Here is a 16,444-nt window from a genome sequence, read left to right on the forward strand (position 1 = left end):
AAGAATTTGTCGGATTCTCCTGCATATTTAAGATGTTTTTAGACATGTCAGAGGTAAAGAAAATGGCTTCATTATTCTATAAAAGTGATGGAATTCAGTGTATTTCATGTCGATGTTTCATTTTTTAATTGTGCCAGTTTTTTCTTCTTTAACTGACTCAGATGAAGTGAAAAGGCAACCACTAATTACTAGTGTTAAATATTGAGATCTGTCAGATTCTGAGCAACTGATAATGAACCAAACAAACCATATGTTTGTCAAAGTGACTTATGCAGTGCAGACTTGTGTTGAAAGTCATATATAAAGAGCTGATCTTGTCAGATGGCTGTCAATGTTACTGAAAAGCTCCAGGAGGTTCATTCAGATGTGACACTGACACGGTTGATGTCTGATTAATGGATAGAAACAACTCTGGGTTAGTTTTTTGCTTGCCAGCTGCATGAAAGACCAAAGGTTCCCATTAACCTACATTTATTTCACAAGCCCTCATAGTACAAGAAAGTGTATGAACAAAACAGCTTGGTTGGTGTACATTTTAGCACAAAAGCATCAGCTTCCTCTCATGTTGTGTCATGGTCTCTGTGTTTTGGTTTAGGTCTTTGTAGTCTAGTCATGTTTAGTTCTGTTTTCCGTGTCGTATTTTATAAGTTTTCCCTTGTGTGTTTTATTTTGCTTACTGCTTGTGTGGTTAGTTCACCTGGCTTGATTTGTTCAGTCACTTCCCCTGTTCCTTATTAGTCCATGTGTATATAAACCCCTTGGTTTCCTTTTCCTTTGGCCAGTTTACTGTTATGTTACTGGTGTTTCCTCAGTTTTGTCTTTGCAAGTCATTTGGTTCTTTTTGCTTTAAAACCTTATTCCTGCATCTATCTGCCTCGTCAGCCTGCAGTTAGGTGCTCACATTCCACGCACTGTGACATGCTGATTTTACTTGCATTTCAGCTCATTCTAAAAGTAATTGCTGGTGTTGGGTTCAGGGCTCTGTGCAGGCAAGTATAAAGTCTGCAAACTTCTTTTTTTTCTGACTGTAGCAAAATAAGTGGATTTTATGTCTGAATCATTTTCAGCATGGCTCAAGTCTGAACTGCATACAGCCACGTTGAATGGCTTGTGGTGAGTGTTTATTTGGCATCTGATCTGCTTTTCTGAGGAATCCAACAGAATGTGTCTGTAATTGAGTAACAGTTATGTCCTAATCCATGGTTTTCCTTACCATCACTGGCAGTCTTTCCTCTCTGTTCATTGTCTGACTCTCAAAAATCAGGCAGTACAAAGTAAAACGTTTTTTTTCCCACAATAGATAACAAGTATTTATTACTGTAAGTGCAATAAACCCTCTATGGGCAAAAAGCCAATGAGCATCCTTTATCAACAAGCTTAAATATGCAGAAATTGGATATTTGAGAGCTAAATGGAGAGTTTAAGCAATGCTGAAGCCCTGATTACAAGGTTCATCTATGCTTCCAGAATCAGTCGTGTGAAAAATGTCAGTCAAAATAAAGAGGTCTGCAAGTTATTTTAACCTAGATTTCATTGGAAATAGAAAATAGATGCATATTTTGAATTTACAGGCAGCAGCGCATTAGTTGAAAAACACAGCAAGACTTGTCAAAGTTGTGCAATTTTGAATTTAAATGACCTTATTAACCAGTCTATTAAGAACCACTTCTCATTTACAATGACGAACTGGACCAGAGGCAACAAAACATACATTAGGTCTTCCAAAATGCAGTGAGTCAAACTACAGAATGCATACAATAGTTTCATAAAATTAGAAAGAATACAATAATTGTTCCAAAAAGTTTGCAAAGTTGGACGCTATATAATTAAGAGAATCCCCAAACTTTCAAAACAGATCAGGACTCCTGTACCTGTCAGTGAAATTTAGTTCAAATTGTTTCACTATTTAGGCTCTCACTGTAAAACTGAAAAGAATTTGTGAATTGCATAAACTATGGTGCATGGTATTAAAAGATTTAGTGAATCTATAGAAATCTGAACCAAGAATGAATACGGCGCAGCATTAAAAATGGCAGTGGAAATCACTCCGGTTCAGTAACCCTAATGAAAGCCATCGTAAGGAAAGACAGTGCATCACTGCCTCCATAAACAAAATTAAAATTCTACCATGAAAACAGAATGAAAAATGATACAAAAGTGCAGCTACTTTCACTGAGCACAAGATCATTTAAGATGGACTGAGGTAATGGGAAAAACTGCCTTGTGGTCTGATGAATCAAAACTATTTTTGGAAGCTGTCTTGTGGTGCTGCATCCTCCACCCTGATAGAAAGAGCAACAATCTGCCTTGTTACAGGCTCACAGATCAAATTCACTTTTCATATTGGTGTAGGGCTCTGTTGGATTGAGATCTGGTGACTGTGGAGGCCTTTGGAGTCCAGTGAACTCATTGTCATGTTCTAGAAAGTAGTTGGAGATGATTTGAGCTTTGTGACATGGTGCAATATCCTGCTGGAAGTAGCATCAGAAGATGCTACACTGTGGTCATAAAGGGATGGACATGGTCAGCAACAATACTCAGGTAGGCTGTGGTGGTAAAACCAGGCCAAGTTGGTACTACGGGGCCCAAAGTGGGCCAAGAACATATCCCCCACACCATTAAGCCACCAGAAGCCTGAAGCGTTGATCCATTGCAGGATGGATCCATGTTTTCATGATGATTCCACCAAATTCTGAGCCTATCATCTGAATGTGGAGCTGAAATGGAGACTCATCAGACCAACGTTTCTCCCTCTTCTATTGTGTTTGTAAGTCTGTGTGAATTGTAGCCTCAGTTTCCTGTTCTTAGCTGACAGGAGGCACTTGGTGTGGTCTTCTGCTGCTGTAGCCCATCTGCTTCAAGGCTGGATGTGTTGTGTTTTCAGAGATGCTATTCTGCAGACCTTGGTTGAAACCAGTGCGTATTTGACTTCTTGTTGCCTTTCTATCATCTCCAATCAGTCTGCCCATTCTCCTCTGACCTCTGACATCAACAAGATATACTGGTCCAGACAACTGCTGCTCACTGGATATTTTCTCTTCTTCAGACCATTCTCTGTAAACCCTAGAGATGGTTGTGTGTGAAAATCCCAGTAAATACTCAGACCAACAACCATGCTGCATTCAAAGTCATTAAAATCCTTTCTTCCTCATTCTGATGCTCAGTTTGAACTTCAGCAAGTCATCTTCACCATGTCTACATGACTACGTGTATTGAGTTGCTGCCATGTGATTGGCTGTTTAAACAAGTGAACTGTAATCTTTTCTTTGACATATTTTACTGTACTGTTTACAAACCTGTACATTTGAAGTGAGCAGTCATAAAAAGTTAATTTGCAGTGGAAAATGGTGTCTTCGCTGATTGCCACTGTGGCCTTTCCCTCGCAGAGGGATGCCTCGCCTCAACAGCAATAACTTCAATCAGCTGAACAGTGGAATGGGAGCAGACAGCAGTGGTTTAATGAGGCGCTCCGCTGGGTCCAGATTGTTTACGCTCTGTGTCATGGAAAAATGAGAGGCCTGAATTAAAATGGTCTGTGCCGTGTGGATGCCCGCTGCCTGTTTCCTACTTTCTGACTCACATTGTTAGCCAGCAAGAGGAATGAATATGGAAACACACGGTGTAGCATCAACACGGCAGACTGTGTATGTTGTCGTGGTGTGCTTTTTGAACAAAAACGGAGCAAAGACAGAGCAAAACGAGAAGGGAAAAAAAGGAAATAGATGGTGAGGTTGCGGGCATGTGCTGGGTAACATGTCCATTCACGCTGACAGCATGTGACTCCATACAAGTTTGAGTGGAAAGCACAGCAGGAGAGTGTGTGTGTGTGGGAGATGTGTTTGTCTCTCCGTTCTCCCCAGCTTGAATACAGCCTCTGTTTGGAAGAATTATTAAGTTTAATAAAGTTTCTGCAGACTCATGAAAACATCCAGTTTGAAATCAAACTACCTCATCAATCCATCATTAATTGATCTAGACGATGAGAACAATCATTCCATTTAATCCTGGTGTTTGGGAAGGTTGTGACCCTGAAGGACAGGCTTCTCCATATGCTCTTACCTCATGGTAACACCTCCCCACCCACCCTGGAGGAAACTGTGTGCCATGTGAAGGAGGGCAAGGAGGAACAGATGAGAGGCATCAACAAAAAGAAACTATGCATACTGATTGATGAGCAAAGGTAGAAAACAGATGATTGACGGAGGTGTTTTGCAACCCAAATGATGGCCTCATTGAAACTAAAACTTAAAGTGTCTCTTTAGGTCTCACACTGTGTAAATGATTTAAAAGTTAATTACATTTTAATTTTATGGTTCATTTTGTTTGCTTTGATGAACATGGTCATGTTGGACCTTATTTTACAGTTGGATGGCTGTTGTGGCATAACTGAGGTGGATATTGTTCTGTGGCTGGTTACCTCCATTTCTAACTGGCAGCCACTAGAAGAGCTGTTCTCATTCTGTAAATGCTAATAAAGGAAGCTTCAGTGCTTCCTTTATTATGTCAGTGCAGGAAGATCCTTTCCTCATGATCAGCGATATGATATACCTCATTATGTGTCATGGTTTATGGGTTTGTTTTTCTCTGGAATTTAGTTTGTTAGATTTCTGTTTTCAGGTGTTCTTTGGTCTTCACTTGTTTTCTTAAAAGTTGAGTTTATCTTGCTGCTTGTGTTTGAAGTCCCCCCCTGTGCATATGTTGTATTTCCTTTCTTTTCCCTTGTAAAACTTGTTTCTAATCATCACACCTGTTTTGATTTTGGTCGTTAGCCCTTGTCAGGAAGTTTTTGGCTTTAGGTTTTGAATTGGTTTTTGCTTTATCCTGTCATGGCAGCAACTTTGGTATGAAACTAAAGCCATTCATTAGCTGCTGGTCCGCGTCACAGATTAATGTAAGTTTGATTATATTTTCATCATGGTGTTATCTTATCCTTTTTAAAGTTAAGCATTTTAAAAATTTCTCCAACCTTCTTTCTTTAACCTGATGTTCACTCTTCCTGGTTCTGGTTCTGCTGGAGATTTTCCTTCCTGTTAAAGGGCAGTTTTTCTTCACCACTGTCCCCCACCACCCTGTGCACAACAGGAATTGAAGATTTGATGCAGTCAGTTTGTTTCCTTAGCTAGGCAATTTGTAATGAATTTTATATGAACAGTTAGATCATTTAATCCACACCAGTCTAATTCCTAACTGGACTGCAGTGAATTAGACTGAATTAATGAATGGAATTTGAGCAAACTGCCATAAAACTGAAGCTAAATTAAATATTACTATTTTTGTTTCTTCTGAAATTGTCAAGGACAAGTGGCTACATGAACGGGAGGAAGTTTTCATAATTTAACCATATCATAGGCCTCATTTGTCTTTACTTTTTCAACTGGCTGCATATGTGAAGGTGTGTATAAAAGTCATGTTTTATGAGGCTTGCAGGATTACCTCCCCCCCCTTTCTGCACCTGCTTTTTGTTTGCTTTTTTTCTGCTATGCACATTCACAACCATGGAAGAGTTTAGGGCCACATGAGGAGAACATAAGTTTTTTTCCCCCTTTTTATTTAGATTTTAAAGAACTGACAATGTAGAAATTAATAAAAATTGTAAAGAATTTATTGGATAAATTTTTTAAATAAAAGTTGGCAAACACTTTAAGTTGTACGTTGAGACGTTTTACAAAAAATCTAATCAGACTTTAAGCTGAATTCAGATTAAATCAAACGAGTATTGTGCACATGTAAGATATATCTGTGCTTCAGTTTATTATAAACAGCCATTTTTTTCCTTTTGTACATAAACACAGCTGTTTAAAATGTTATAGTAAAAGTTGAAAGGAAAAACAAATTTGTTTGTTTAAATATCTGTAAGCTGAATTAAATAGCTGTTACAAGGGTAATGCCTGCCTGCAACACAGAAAGGATGTCATTTTGGTTAGTCTGGCAATTTATCAGGAACTCTTCAGCAACTTTTTGTTTTAATTTTCTGGATAACTGAAGAAATCCACTGAGATATTTCAGGCTAACAGACCCAACTGCTGTTAGAGATGCTAAAAGTAATGCACACTATTTGGATTCATTAGGTCTCTTCACTTAGATTTCCAGGACTTGTACTATGAGTCTTGTGTCATGGATGATGCATGTTTTGTACTGTAGTTAAATTCTGTTGATCCTCAGCTTTTTTTTTTTTTTTCTTCTTCCTGTTTTCCACCGTGTACTATGAGTCCTGATCCTCATTACTTGTATCCCTCTGGTTTTGTTTTTCTTCCTGTCTAATCATTGTTTCTTTTCTGAGTTGTTTTTGTTTCCCCTCCCTCACTCTGTTCGTTTCCATATAGGTTTTCAGCTAATAACTTAAATCTTTAAAAACAATCTTCCAATTCAGTCTACCTCCTCTTTGAATTTTTTTAAAAAATATTTAATCTATGAATTTAGAGCTGACTGGCTTATTTAATTTGTCCACACCATATTTTTTAAAATAACCCTCCATTTAAAAAAAAAATCCACAAACAAAAACCACAATCAGAACAGAACGTAGAACTTCCCCGGTGAAACCAAACTGTATATACACTAAACAGAACACAATTTTATTTTTTCCAAACTACTTGTCTTAAAATTGCATAGGTAATGCTGCAGTGCCTCACCTGCTAAATAGTTAGGCGTATATGTAACTGTAGAGCAGCAATTATACCAATAAATCTGCAGTAAAAACTACTTAGCTATGTTCAGCCTTTCAATATTTATATTAAGGGTGGGACTCAATAAAAAAAATTAGAGGCTTTTTAATCTCGATAAATCACATTTTAATTGCATAATATTTACACCAAAAAGCAAATTTTTCTCATTTAAAGGGATTTCAGTTGATTTTTAGTGAATAAAATAACCGAGACAAACATCAGTGGCTGCATAGACATTTTGAGGGGCAGGTGCTCAGTTTTTAAAAGAGGCACTTTGCAGAGCGTGTGGAATCGCCTATCTTTAATTATAGTGGGGAAAAACCAAAAAATTACAGGCTTTTATGTACTTGCAAATGTATTGAAATATGTTACTGTACATGAACCTGGTACTGATCTGACACTGTTTTCCCTATTTTCCTTATCTTCCATGCTGGTAGATGATCTACTGTGGGACAGTAGAGAGAATAGAGTGATGCATCTTTGAGTAAGACTGCTTAGTGATAAGAGTCAATGCATTACACCACTAAGACTAAGTCTGACATAGTCTGACTTCAATGCCTCACCACTAGTTGTGTTCTGCAGACAAATTTTAATTGGGTATTTATGATGGTCAACATTTCCTTATTAGCCTACAATGGTGAATACAAGATAACTGAATTCTGTAAGGCCTAACATGGAAACAACTTATATTTGTGGGGCTACAAAATAATGTACTGGGCTAATATAGCGTGTACCAGATGTAGCACTGCCAAACCACATTGTGGACACTTTTACATGGTTCAATAAAATTTGTGGAAGAGTTCATTTTTAAAAACCTGAGGTCCCCCAATCATTGTAAAGCACTTTGAGTGTCTAGAAAAGCTCTATAGAAATGTAAGGAATTATTAATTATTAAAAGGCCTTAAACAGTTAACATGACTCTGGTCTTGGTTCTGATCTTTCACCTTCATTTTCCTCCTCATCCTCCTTGCTGCTTAATGGCTTCATCCAGGCCAGCAGAAAGCTGCTTCCCTGAGCTGCCTGGTGTAGCTCCTTTAACTTCTTTTTTTAATCTCTTTTCTAGGCATGCTGCAATTGATAAAAGCGAAGGCCAACAGTGTTATAGACTGCTTAGAATAATGCTACTTGGAATAAAGAAGAAAAACTATTTTTCAGATTAAAATCTGCAAAAAAGAGATGGACAACTGTAAAACGCTGTGATGTGGTTTATGAATACGTCATGAAAACTTCACAGAAGTAAAAGCCAATCATACCCGCGTTTGTAGTGACCACTTAGCCTATTATTTGGCAAGGTACCACTGATTATGGCTAGTGCCAAGCTCGTTGAGCGGGCAGTCAGCTAATTTAGACTCAGCCGTTTAGGCTGTAATGAGACACAGGCTACTTTACAACAAGGACCAATAGTTTGGTATCAGGCGTAGTTTAGGAGCAAAAGGTGCCCTTGAAACAGTTCAGCCGAGTAGTGGCAGGTGGAGCGGTGGGAGGTAACTTTGCGGACGGTCCAGCTGCTACAATGCACATGCTTACATTGTGCCTCGTTTGCGCCCGCTTTGCCTGATCACATTGCCCAAGACGATGGGAATGAAACGGGTGTGCATGTGTGTGTAAGGGGTGTGTGATCGCATCAACATAGTGGGGCACATATAGTATATAAAACAAAATTCTGATTAAAAAAAAGGGCACTTTTTCAGCCACAACGGCAAGGGCAAGCTCTTCAGCACCACCAAGGCTCTCTGTGCACGCCAGTGATTAATATTGTAAACTCAAGCTCTAGTAATGTCTAGAAAAATGCATTTAATTGCATTACAGTTCAATTTAAAACAGTCGAAAAAGAAATAGAAAATATTCCTGGCCAAAACTGAACAGACCTAAAGTTAAAGTGTCACTGTAAGTACTTAACCTAACAACTCCACGTTACAGTAGAAGTTTAATATTTTCGTCTGCACTCTAATATCTGATGGTAAGCCAGGGCGGGATCAGCCTGCAGCAGCGTCTGGTCACGGAGCAGAGATAAGCATCTGATTTGACGGGAGCTGGGTGAGGACCTAGCCTCTTGTGTGTTTTGTACAGGGAGCAGCCCATTGCAGTCCTGCAGCACATTAAGAGTAAACTATTCATGCTTTCAAGTCAGTCTAAAATAACACCAGAAGAAGTAGCTAGATGAGTCTGAAAATTTGCTAAATATAGCTCTAAATTTGCCAAGTTGTTAGCCGAGCTCTGACATGTGCACCAGTTTAATCGGTGTACCAAAAACAGTCCACTGACAAATGCTCCGTGTTGTTTGGAATTTAAATTGCAGTTAAGTGTTAAATTTAATGTGTTTTTTTTTGTAATTAATCCTAATTAACATGCCCCCCCCCCCCCTCATGACAGCTGGTTCTATGTTGGATCATGTAGCAGTGACTTCTCTACCATTTCCTGGTGCTACAGTTTGTCATTCCACTCTGAAAGTTACTATATTTATGTCCAGTCATGTAAAAAGTCCTGTTGACATGGTTACAGCAGTACTTCTCTTATGCTGTCACAGACGCATAGTTGCTGGAACAACAGGACTGACACTGCCAACGTTTAGGTCGAGGTGACAAAATCACTTCACATTCATCTGACACAGCAGCCATCAATCTTTTGTCCAAAGCAGACCCGTTTTTGTGCTGATATATTGTAAACAGGTGTTGGTAGTCTTGGATTGTGGCATGCAAACTAATTACCATATGAAAAAATTAACATACTGATGCATTACTGGAGATTTTTACCAAAGGCTGTAGCTAAATTAATAATTGATTGTAGCAGACAATACCAAAATACGTTTTACTGTAAGAGTAGACATATTTTGAGAAGTTAAAACCAAATATATGGAAGAAATTGTTTAAAAAAAAATAAATAAAAATTACAACTTGTTTAAGCTCAAATAAGCAGAATGAAGTAACCACTTACTGTTACACATGGACCCCACAGAGACAGAAGATAGTTTAACAGACTTTATTGGAACTCAAAAGCAGGAAGGATTGTGTTACTGTATGCAAGAGCGCATGGAGCCTGGAAGGGAGTGGGGACAAGTTCATGCTGGTGAAAACGAGGTCCAACAGGGAATGAGTGTGGAGCTGATGAATATAAAGCTGGAAGGGCCAAGTGGTAACAGGTGCAGATGATCAGTAAGATGGCGAGTGACTGGCTGACAAGGATGTGTCCAATCAGCAATCTGTAGACTGGTTGTTGTGGTGCATGGCAGGACCAGGTGAGGGTGTGACACTTATATATTTCTGCCACTTACTATCGCAATATACTTTATTTAGTCCTTACACATAGATATTGCACACTTCTATACATATCTACTGCCCTGCCTGTACTATATTCTGTACTTCCAGATTGTCACTAAAAAAATCTTGGCACAGAGAACATACATGAAATGCAGAAGTAGCTATGAGCTAGTATTAAGCCACTGGATCAAGTTAATGAGTGTATAAACAAGTGTCTCTTCCTCTAGCTGCCTGCCTGTGAAACACTGCATACCTTATCTGAATTTGAATCCTCTATCTTGAGTCATTTATCCACATATGAAGGTCAAAATCTGTGATAAAACTTCAACATCCCCTCTAGTTACGAAGAGTGTAGCATAAAAATTAATCATTTTCTCAGTCCTGAAATTGAATTTCACACAATTTAGCGTCAAAACTTGCATTATTCTTCCAGAATAATCACTTTCATGTACTGAAAAGCTCTTCACGTCAAGTGATACAGGTTTTAACACGACAAAGCAGCAAAAGTTAGACGTATCCATAACATGCAAACGTGTTTCTTTTTTTTTTTGTTTTTAAACAACCTATCTGCATTTTAAACAGATTCATATAAATAACAGAGATCCAGCACAACATCTACCCATGCATCACTTTTCTATCCTACCTCTAAATGGAATCATGGCACAGAAATAGAAAAACACTGTCAGCCACTTGTTTCAGCCGCAGCCGCGTGTGTGTGTGTATCCAAGGGGATGTGAGTGTTTAATGCATTGTGTGGGATGTGGAAATGAACAACCCTAAACCTCGACATCTTTCACCTGCTAGCAAGTAGAGATGAGCAGGTAGGTGGAGAGCCGACAGGAAATGCTGAGTTTGGCTGCAGAAAGCCTAAAGCCTTTCTTTTTGTTCATTTTTTCTAATCTCAAGACAATAGTGGGTTGTTTGGTCTAATTATTCTAACATGCTTCCCAAATTGTAGTCCTAATTTAGAGCCATATGATTACCTAATAACACATCAAGCATATCGTGTTACTGGGAAAATTATGAACTCGACACTCAGCCTTTTGTCATGACTCACCTATTTTCTGAATCAAGCTGTTGTTTGCAAACTTTCCAGAGAAATTAGATCTTATTTAAGAATTCCTTGTAGCCTAGTTTTGTTTTCAGGAAACAGCTTGTTGTTGCATGCAAAGAAAAAGGTTTTGGTGCAAGGGTTTGGTGTTGGGGAAAACAATCCCTCTCAAAGAAAAATTTGCTTTGGCAGTTGTATGGAGGTCATTTTAATCATAAAAGCTTCAACGGGGGGCTCAAACAACAGATACATGTCACAATAGAGTAAGCCTGGAAAACGTTTTGGTCAAAATGTGTTCCTTTTAAATGTTTTACTAAAGCGTTTACAAAACTAGCATCTTAAACTCACACCTGCAGGATTGTCTAACACTTTTTCACATGTTTGACCTACACGTGCCCCAGGCTGTGGCACTGAACAGCTTTTTAATTTTTTTTTTTATTTTTTTTATTTTTTTTTAGCTGTTCCTAAACCAAAAATACACCTGCAAAAGTCCTAGGATGGATTAAACACTGCTGCATGCTTGTTTGCTCCAGTGCTGGCTGCAAATGTAAGCTTATTACTGCAGTAACACTAGCTTACAAGGCCAAAGGGCATTTCAGACTTTATGGGATTGCAGATTACTTGTGAAGATAATTATATCTATGCCAAAAGAGATCCTTGTCTCTTTATTTCTGAAGTTAAATGCAAAGTATATGGTATGAAAATACAAACAATAAACTCAGCAGTCTACAAATTAACTTCCTGGAGAAATGCTGGACATTGAAATCTCCCATCTGTATCTGATTTGTTAAATATGTCATTTCAAAAGTGGGAATTAATTTGCTGCTCTAACAGCACTTCTTATGTTCCAGGTGGTCCAACAGTTTTTGAAAACTGGCTGATGGAATTTAATGAGTGAGTTCCAACACTTACACGAGGCGATCTTCAACATTCACTATGAAGTAAGTTCAACGTACCATCCTGGTTTTAAAGACATCAGTTTGTTGCAATAACAGTGTATTTTTATCGTTATCTATTTTTTGTCTGTTTGCACCCATTTGCATCAAGTTTTGATTTTCACACGCACACATGCATTCACACCTAACAGTGTGCTAGACTCGGTACGATCGGGGACTCTAACACCCTTTAAATTAAAGGCAAAATAAGTAGCATTGACACCTAGTGTTTCAAATCAGAACTGCAGTCGAAAAAGAAAAACACAGAGAGCGTTCTTCCCTCCTCCCCCTCGGAGAGTTTCGCGTAAGTTGCCGGTTTGTGAGAGGATGGTTCTTTTATATAGTCTATGAAGGACGGAGAACATAGCGCCAGCAAACATCATGATGAGGAGCGAAGATGATTCACACACACAGTAAGTTGCTATGCTTTGTAATGCTAGTGCTAATTTCACGCGCTAATTTACGTTAGCATAGAGTGTAAACAAACGCTACATTTATCAACAAATGCCACGCAGCAGCAGTTTTCCCTTAGTCTCACCTAATTAATGAATTTGATAGTAATTTCATAAGTTTATAAGGACAAACACAGTATTCACTTGGCCCAAACATCATTACCTTTGTTGTTGTAAACTAACAGGCCACCAGTTTACTCCACTAATACATCCATACAGTCACAGAAATTAATTTAATGAGTGCCGAGAAATAAATTAGACTAAAATCTTTGTAAATCAAGATAAACTTTTCGGTTAATTTAAGCAAAATTCCGGTGCTTCCCTGTTGAGAAGAAACTTTGCCAGCTCAGACTTCTCCACCTTTCAAAAGATTCTCCAATATTGATCCTCGTTTTATTCCGTTTTTGGTCGTTTGCTTTTTAGCAGGATGCCGAGGCTTTTTTAGGTTTTTCTGAAACTATTTCTGGTCCGTTTCTTTTACTAGCTTCCATACCTGCATGCTGCTGCTCTTTAGCCGACATAAAATACCAAACACTGCCTTGTTGTTGTTAGGCAACCGTGGGGAGTTGCATCTGATTGGTTGAGGAACCAGGAAGTTGGAAAGAGCAACACGTTGCACCCAAGTTATTCCGGCATGGAATTCTTATTTTGAAGGAGAAAAACTTGACAAAGACATTGTTGATGCAGGAGACAGATTGTTTATAGCAAAGCTTCCTTTTATTCCTCACAGCAAATGAGAACATTTTAAATTATTTTTAAGGAAAAAATCCCAATTATTCAGCCTTTAACATATTCCTGTCTTTGCCAGATGCAGCACTGCATTAAAAACTACTGTAGATGAAGAAAAGACAAACAACAAACAAGAAAATTGGCTTATATGTTGGTTAATTTAGGACAACTTCTGTTTCCACCACACAAGAACCGAGGTGCATCAGATAGCAGTCCTGGGATGACCATATTTCTGTTCTTCTACATCTGATCGTGAACCATTTCTCCTAACTATTCTACTCGTATAGATGTTTTGGTTGTTAACCCACAATGCCCTGTGCATTGTAGTCCATTTCCTGTTTTTGCTTTCCTTGAAACAAAATTTGCTTCTTTGATCCACTTCAGTTTGTTTGTGCATTCACACCTCCCCAAAGGAAGCAGACTTTCTGAGCAAATAAAATGGGGTTAGATTCAGAACAGGCTGATGTGAATGCAGGCTAAAGGAACTTTTTTATAGTCTTTTTTCCATACGTTATTGATCCCAGCTGGAAAATTCCTTCTCTGCATCTAACCCATCCTAGTTACACTAGAGCATTGGGCTGCAAGGCCAGATTCTGGCACCTGGGGATGGGGTTCAGGGGTCCACAGTGGTTCACCTCAGTTTCCAGCCCAGGGATTTAAAACCAGATCCTCCAGACCCAAGCCCACCTCTGTAATCACAAGGCCAGCTCTTACAGTTTAAGTCATAGATTCCAAAAAATACCACCCAATTTCAACTAGCCTATGTTTTTGGGAAGAAAATAAGCCCAATTATCAAATTGTATTATTATTATTATTATTATTATTATTATTATTAATACCAAATAAATGCATTTAATCATGTTTTATGTATTAAATTGTTTTTGGGTTTGTTTGTTTTTTTTGTTTGTTTTTTTTATGCAAGTGCCATAAACATCATATTCTGAATGTTCTTTTCCAGGCAAAAAATAAAGAAACTTTTGCTCTCACCATGTTCGAAATGCACTTTAAACTTTCAATTTAGTAAATCTTTGCTCCTAAATCCCCTTTTTGTGTTGACGTTCTCGCCTGCCTTCTTTTATTTGCATGTAACCAGCTTGATTATTTCCACCTTCCAGTCATCACCACATTCTTGCTTCTCCTTCTACACATCAATTCAATGTCAGTGGGAAATGTAGTGATAATTCTGCCAGGATAAATATTTGCTCTATTCATCACCTGCCAAATTATCCACTAAGTTTTGATCTATTCTGGCCAAAATGAACTTTATCCCACAATTTAGGGCCCTGATTTTGTGTGTTAACAACACAGCCTTCACATTTAACAATCATATTGTAATCATAGTCAACATTTTCACACCTGTAAGTGACACTGCACAGTGCTGTTTTTTTTTTTTTTTTTTTGTCATGAACCCATGGCCTCACTTATCAATGCAAACGGCAGCTTTAAGCCTAAGATTTCAGTGTCCTGCAAAACCAGCTTACAGACTTTTCATACACTTGGATAACTTCCATTTACTGCTATATTAACTACTTTTCACATTCCCTCTGTGATTAATAACAAATCCAGTGACTTTTAAGATGAATCATCCCCTTTAAAACCATACAGGAGTTAAGTTTCCGCCTTGGTGCATCCTCGGTTGATGGCATCAAAGCTGTTTGGACATGTGCAGTGTTGCCTTCATGTTGTATTTGGAGGCTTTGGACTGTCCAAAAAAGTGTTTTTGGCATTCTTTAGTTTTTAACCATGATGCTTGTAAATGTAGACAAAATCAGAGCAGAACAGCAGTCTCATAATGCTGTGGTGGTGACTGCTGACTGAAATGTGGTTGTAATGGGTCATTTTTCTGACTCGTTTTGCTGTCTGACCACGAAAATAGCAAAAGGTATGTTTTTTAAAAGAGGATTTTTTTTAAGGAATTTAGAAGTAGTATACAGTATGTGAAGAGTAGGAAAGAAAACGGTTAAAAAAAACAAGTCACGCTTCATGAGGGAAAGGAAGGCTGGCAGCGAATGTCACATATGGCTATTTTATGGTGTGTCAAACTGTTTTAGGCTAATTTTTCAACCCTGGCGGAAAAGAAAATTTCCATGTCATTATTAAACAAATTAAAAGATTTGATGCAAAGCTTCAGGCACCCTGCAGGGTCAGTACTCTGTATCAGGGCAAGTGTCACAGTTTGTAAATACTTTTTCTACAGCAGCTATGAGCCTTTTTGGTTCTTACCAATGGGATTTTCATTCATCCTTCAAGTTAAAAAGCTGCTTCTGGTAGATTCTGGTGTTGAGGTTTGTAGTGAGAATGCAAGAAATAGTTGATCTCTGAATCTTTCAGGATGGTCATATTTATGCAGGGGTCAGTGAAGTGAAAGATGGTGTACCACTCCAGAGGTCAGCTCATCATCTTGTAAATTTTCCATTAACTCTAATATATTGTTTAAAGATCTATTATCAAAACAAATGAGTATGGTTGACTTCAAGTATGAACAAATATCGTACATGATTTTTAGCCTCATCTCATTCATGTATCGGCGTTGATGTGGTTAAAAACAGGCTGATCTCTCGCTTTGGATTAACGTCCAAATTAGGCCTAAAATTAACTTAGTGTATTGCAGCATGGGCATTTTTTTTTATCAACTGTTCAGAAAATTCAATTTATTGAATGAATTTCCTGTGAGTATTCTTTAAAGCTGGACACTGTTTTCTGCAAACAGCCTCAGACAGAAGAATTAGACATGTCTGACTCGCATGTTCCTGACTGAACGGTGAGTGCTGGGAGGGTTGTGCAGATTGAAACTCAGCACACCGCCGTTACAAGCAAAGGATAAACGCCTCAGTCCATGTAATTGCTTTTCTAAGTGTTATGTAACATTTTGTTGGCGATTCAGGATCATTTTAGCAGCAGCTACAGCAGGCTTAAAGCCTCAGTGCTGCTGGATTATTCCCGTGTTTATCATCCTGCTTTTGCGCTCCCCCTCCTCCTCCTGGATCTCCAAAGACAATAAAATAGTGTCTGACTTTTCTTGACCTGTTTTTAAAGCATCAAGTCAGGATCTACTTTGGGTATTTGGTTTCTTATAGATGGTGGTTATTGTTTATCCACCTTATCACGATTAGGAAAGTCTCATGTTTCATGTTCTTTTATAAAAGTTAAATGTCCTTTAGATTGCTTTTGTTTTTCTATCTGTGATGTGCTCTGACACACCTGCCCAGATGCTTATGTATTTAGGGTCAAGGCAGCATATTTTGGCTTTGGTATAAGCATTTCCTGTGACTGGTAAAATATATTCCTGTTTCCACCAGTTTTAACCCTGTAAGCCAAGGGTGTAGGTTTAATTCTGACATTGGCAGGGACATAAAAG

Source organism: Melanotaenia boesemani, chromosome 2, assembly GCF_017639745.1.
Source record: "Melanotaenia boesemani isolate fMelBoe1 chromosome 2, fMelBoe1.pri, whole genome shotgun sequence".
NCBI classification, from domain to species: Eukaryota; Metazoa; Chordata; class Actinopteri; order Atheriniformes; family Melanotaeniidae; genus Melanotaenia; species Melanotaenia boesemani.